Source organism: Heterodontus francisci, chromosome 10 (assembly GCF_036365525.1).
Source record: "Heterodontus francisci isolate sHetFra1 chromosome 10, sHetFra1.hap1, whole genome shotgun sequence".
Taxonomy (NCBI): Eukaryota; Metazoa; Chordata; class Chondrichthyes; order Heterodontiformes; family Heterodontidae; genus Heterodontus; species Heterodontus francisci.
The window spans coordinates 102,226,302-102,232,697 of record NC_090380.1 but is presented as its reverse complement, the minus strand read 5'-3'; positions in this window follow the sequence as shown (position 1 = coordinate 102,232,697).

Sequence of the window (6,396 nt, the reverse complement as noted above, 5' to 3'; positions counted from 1 at the left end):
TTCTGGCTGAAGATTGTTGCAAATGCTTCAGCCTTATCTTTCGCACTGATGTGCTAGGCTCCCCCATGATTGAGGATAGGGATATTTGTGGAGCCACCTCCTCCAGTTAGTTGTTTAGTTGTCCACCACCATTCATGGCTGGATGTGGCAGGACTGCAGAGCTTCGACCTGATCCGTTGGTTATGGGATCGCTTAGTTCTGTCTATCGCATGCTGCTTACGCAGTTTGGCATGCAGATAGTCCTGTGTTGTAGCTTCACCAGGTTGACACTTCATTTTGAGGTATGCCTGGTGCTGCTCCTGGCATGCTCTCCTGCACTCTTCATTGAACCAGGGTTGGTCTTCTGGCTTGATGGTAATGGTAGAGTGGGGGGATATGCTGAGCCATGAGGTTACAGATTGTGGTTGAGTACAATTCTGCTGCTGCTGATGGCCCACAGCGCATCATGGATGCCCAGTTTTGCATTGCTAGATCTGTTCGAAATGTATCCTATTTAGCACGGTGATAGTGCCACACAACATGACTGACGGTATCCTCAATGTGAAGGCGGGACTTTGGCTCCATAAGGACTGTGCGGTGGTCACTCCTACCAATACAGTCATGGACAGAAGCATCCGCAGCAGGCAGGTTGGTGAGGACGAGGTCAAGTATGTTTTTCCCTCGTGTTGGTTCCCCCACCACCTGTTGCAGACCCAGTCTAGCAGCTATGTCCTTTAGGGCTCGGCCAGCTCGGTCAGAAGTGGTGCTGCCGAGCCACTCTTGGTGACTGACATTGAAGTCCCCCGCCTAGAGTACATTTTCTGCCCTTGCCACCCTCAGTGCTTCCTCCAAGTGGTGTTCAACATGGTGGAGTACTGAGTCATCAGCTGAGGGAGGGCAGTAGGTGGTAATCAGTAGGAGGTTACCTTGCCCATGTTTGACCTGATGCCATGAGACTTCATGGGGTCCGGAGTCGTGGAGGACTCCCAGGGCAACACTCTCCCTACTGTGTACCACTGTCCCGCCACCTCTGGTGGTCTGTCCTGCCGGTGGGACAGGACATACCCGGGGATGGTGATGGCAGTGTCTGGGACATTGTCTGTAAAGTATGATTCCGTGAGTATGACTATGTCAGGCTGTTGCTCGACTAGTCTGTGGGACAGCTGTCCCAACATTGGCACAAGCCCCCAGATATTAGTAAGGAGGACTTTGTAGGGTCCACAGGGCTGGGTTTGCCGTTGTCGTTTCCGTTGCCTAGGTCGATGCCAGGTGGTCCGTCCGGTTTCATTCCTTTTTATTGACTTCGTAGCAGTTAGGTACAACTGAGTGGCTTGCTAGGCCATTTCAGAGGGCATGTAAGAGTTAACCACATTGCTGTGGGTCTGGAGTCACATGTAGGCCAGACCAGGTAAGGACAGCAGATTTCCTTCCCTAAAGGACATTAGTGAACCAGATGGGTTTTTACAACAATCGACAATGGTTTCATGACCATCATTCGACTAGCTTTTAATTCCAGATTTATTAATTAAATTCAAATTCCACCTTCTGCTGTGGTGGGATTCGGACCCATGTCCCCAGAGAAATACCCTGGGTCTCTGGGTTACTAGTTACTGTATTGCTGTGTTCATCGTTCAAAGAACTGTTTAATGCTTGCTGCAGCCTATCTACTGAAGGACTATTTTCATCAAATCCATGTGAAGAATTCGAGTGACCTTTGATTATTTTCACATTAGAGGACCTCATCCATCAGAAATGTAACCTACAAAAGCTCACTTATTTTAAGAGACAGAGAATTTTTTAAAACTCCACTTTTAAAACCAGTTAACTTAGTTTTTGAGTGTATATGTGTGAATGTGGGAGTTAGGTTAAAATAAAAAGTTACAAGGTCTTTAGACATAAGTTTAATTTAATACTGTTTAAGATTTTGTTTTTTTTAATGAGTAGTTAATTTGTTGTTGTCTAATGATACCTGGTTTGGTCTGTTTTATTCTGGGGTTACTAGGGTGCTTAATTTGGCTGTTTTTCAATTGGGTGTGAAGGCTTAATAATATGTTACGACCTGTGGACTGATGGGACTGAATTGACACTGCGTTGCTCCCGCAGGTTCTACTAATTTTTTAGGTTGATATATATGAATTCAATGAGCTAAAACAATGAACAGCCTGCAAAGATATTTATTGGGAGCATCTCAAAGGGTTTTTTGGGAGCATATTGCGGTTTATTTGATAAGCTGATCAACAAGTGATCTGGGGCTTTGGTATTCGTGTGAAATTGTACTGTTAGGAAGCTAATTTCTGGAGACTGAGTGGCTAGCTGTTACTTTGCTTTAAGAATAAGTACATTATGAACAACATCCTGCTAACATTTTCAGAAATGACATTCATAATGGATATAAAAACAAGAAAAGCTGGAACCACTCAGCAGGTCTGGCAGCATCTGTGGAAAGAGAAGCAGAGTTAACGTTTCGGGTCAGTGACCCTTCTTCGGAACTGACAAATATTAAAAATGTCACAGGTTATAAGCAAGTGAGGTGGGGGTGGGGCAAGAGATAACAAAGGAGAAGGTGTAGATTGGGCAAGGCCACATAGCTGACCAAAAGGTCATGGAGCAAAGGCAAACAATATGTTAATGGTGTGTTGAAAGACAAATCATTATTGCAGATTAGGTGTTAATGGGCTGAATATTGAACAGCAGCAAGTGCAAACCTGAAAAAAAACAGTGGGTAAGCAAACTGAACAAACTAAGATGAAATGAAATAAATGCAAAAAAAAATTGTAAAAAATAAAAAATAACTAAAAATGAAAGTGAAATGGGGGGCTGTCATGCTCTGAAATTATTGAACTCAATGTTCAGTCCGGCAGGCTGTAGTGTGCCTAATCGGTAGATGAGATGCTGTTCCTCGAGCTTGCGTTGATGTTCACTGGAACACTGCAGCAATCCCAGGACAGAGATGTGAGCATGAGAGCAGGGGGGAGTGTTGAAATGGCAAGCAACCGGAAGCTCAGGGTCCTGCTTGTGGACTGAGCGGAGATGTTCCGCAAAGCGGTCACCCAGTCTGCGCTTGGTCTCCCCAATGTAGAGGAGACCACATTGTGAGCAGCGAATACAGTATACTACATTGAAAGAAGTACAAGTAAATCGCTGCTTCACCTGAAAGGATTGTTTGGGGCCTGGGATAGTGAGGAGAGAGGAGGTAAATGATCAGGTATTGCACCTCCTGCGATTGCAGGGGAAGGTGCCATGGGACGGGGACGAGGTGGTGGGGGTAATGGAGGAGTGGACCAGGGTGTCGCGGAGGGAACGATCCCTTCGGAATGCTGACAGGGGAAGGGAGGGGAAGATGCGTTTGGTAGTGGCATCACGCTGGAGGTGGCGGAAATGGCGGAGGATGATCCTTTGGATATGGAGGCTGATGGGGTGGAAAGTGAGGACAAGGGGAACCCTGTCACGGTTCTGGGAGGGAGGGGAAGGGGTGAGGGTAGAGGTGCGGGAAATGGGCCGGACACGGTTGAGGGCCCTGTCAACCACAGTGGGGGGAAATCCTCGGTTGAGGAAAAAGGTCATATCAGAAGCACCATCATGGAAGGTAGCATCATCAGAGCAGATGCGTCAGAGACGGAGAAACTGGGAGAATGGAATGGAGTCCTTACAGGAGGTAGGGTGTGAAGAAGTGTAGTCGAGGTAGCTGTGGGAGTCGGTGGGCTTATAATGGATATTAGTAGACAACCTATCCCCAGAGATGGAGACAGAGACGTCGAGGAAGGGAAGGGAAGTGTCAGAGATGGACCATGTAAAGGTGAGAGAAGGGTGGAAATTGGAAGCAAAGTTGATCAAGTTTTCCAGTTCGGGGCGGGAGCAGGAAATGGCACCAATACAGTCATCAATGTACCAGAAAAAGAGTTGGGGGAGGGGGCCTGAGTAGGACTCGAACAAAGAATGCTCGACATATCCCACAAAAAGACAGGCATAACTAGGACCCATGCGGGTACCCATAGCGACATATGCCCTAATTCATTTTGACAATTTCCAGTTTCCTGGTCCCAACCGCCGCCTCTTCACTGTGGACGTCCAATTGCTCTACACCTCCATCCCCCACCAGGATGGTTTGAGGGCTCTCCGTTTCTTCCTGGAACAGAGGCCCAACCAGTCCCCATCCACCACCACCCTCCTCCGCCTGGCTGAACTTGTTCTCACATTGAACAACTCCTCCTTCAACTCCACGCACTTCCTTCAAGTAAAAGGTGTCGCTATGGGTACCCGCATGGGTCCTAGTTATGCCTGTCTTTTTGTGGGATATGTCGAGCATTCTTTGTTCCAGTCCTACTCAGGCCCCCTCCCCCAACTCTTTTTCCGTTACATTGATGACTGTATCAGTGCCATTTCCTGCTCCCGCCCCGAACTGGAAAACTTGATCAACTTTGCTTCCAATTTCCACCCTTCTCTCACCTTTGCATGGTCCATCTCTGACACTTCCCTTCCCTTCCTCGACTTCTCTGTCTCCATCTCTGGGGATAGGTTGTCTACTAATATCCATTATAAGCCCACCGACTCCCACAGCTACCTTGACTACACTTCTTCACACCCTACCTCTTGTAAGGACTCCATTCCATTCTCCCAGTTTCTCCGTCTCCGACGCATCTGCTCTGATGATGCTACCTTCCATGACAGTGCTTCTGATATGACCTCCTTTTTCCTCAACCGAGGATTTCCCCCCACTGTGGTTGACAGGGCCCTCAACCGTGTCCGGCCCATTTCCCGCACCTCTACCCTCACCCCTTCCCCTCCCTCCCAGAACCGTGACAGGGTTCCCCTTGTCCTCACTTTCCACCCCATCAGCCTCCATATCCAAAGGATCATCCTCCGCCATTTCCGCCACCTCCAGCGTGATGCCACTACCAAACGCATCTTCCCCTCCCTTCCCCTGTCAGCATTCCGAAGGGATCGTTCCCTCCGCGACACCCTGTTCCACTCCTCCATTACCCCCACCACCTCGTCCCCGTCCCATGGCACCTTCCCCTGCAATCGCAGGAGGTGCAATACCTGATCATTTACCTCCTCTCTCCTCACTATCCCAGGCCCCAAACAATCCTTTCAGGTGAAGCAGCGATTTACTTGTACTTCTTTCAATGTAGTATACTGTATTCGCTGCTCACAATGTGGTCTCCTCTACATTGGGGAGACCAAGCGCAGACTGGGTGACCGCTTTGCGGAACATCTCCGCTCAGTCCACAAGCAGGACCCTGAGCTTCCGGTTGCTTGCCATTTCAACACTCCCCCCTGCTCTCATGCTCACATCTCTGTCCTGGGATTGCTGCAGTGTTCCAGTGAACATCAACGCAAGCTCGAGGAACAGCATCTCATCTACCGATTCGGCACACTACAGCCTGCCGGACTGAACATTGAGTTCAATAATTTCAGAGCATGACAGCCCCCCAATTTACTTTCATTTTTAGTTGTTATTTTTTTATTTTTTAAATTTTTTTACAATCTTTTTTTTGCATTTATTTCATTTCATCTTAGTTTGTTCAGTTTGCTTACCCACTGTTTTTTTTTCAGGTTTGCACTTGCAGTTCAATATTCAGTCCATTAACACCTAATCTGTACTAATGCTTTGTCTTTCAATACACCATTAACATATTCCGAAGAAGGCGGAGTTCCGAAGAAGGGTCACTGACCCGAAACGTTAACTCTGCTTCTCTTTCCACAGATGCTGCCAGACCTGCTGAGTGATTCCAGCATTTCTTGTTTTTATTACAGATTTCCAGCATTCGCAGTATTTTGCTTTTATTATACCATTAACATATTGTTTGCCTTTGCTCCATGACCTTTTGGTCAGCTATGTGGCCTTGCCCAATCTACACCTTCTCCTTTGTTATCTCTTGCCCCACCCCCACCTCACTTGCTTATAACCTGTGACATTTTTAATATTTGTCAGTTCCGAAGAAGGGTCACTGACCCGAAACGTTAACTCTGTTTCTCTTTCCACAGATGCTGCCAGACCTGTTGAGTGGCTCCAGCATTTCTTGTTTTTATTTCAGATTTCCAGCATCCGCAGTATTTTGCTTTCATAATGGATATGCTTTGCTCAGCTTTCTCATCCAACGCAATGATGTTTACATTCTTTTTTCCAAAGATTAAATGCCCTATTTTCACATACAATGAGGGACACAATATGATCCTGCCTGTTCCGTGGTGTTAAACAAACTACCACACTCTCTTTAGTTCATGACTTAACCAACAGCAGTATGTGCCATCCAGTAGACACATTAACTAGCACTCTGCTGTTTTCTTCATTTTGCAAACATTCTTTGCGTAACTTGCATTTTAGGAGCCATTGTCATTGTGGTTTTAGGGAGGGGAATCCACCCCATCTTTTCCCAATAATTAGTTTGTATAAGAAAGTGGCTAATTTTGAGA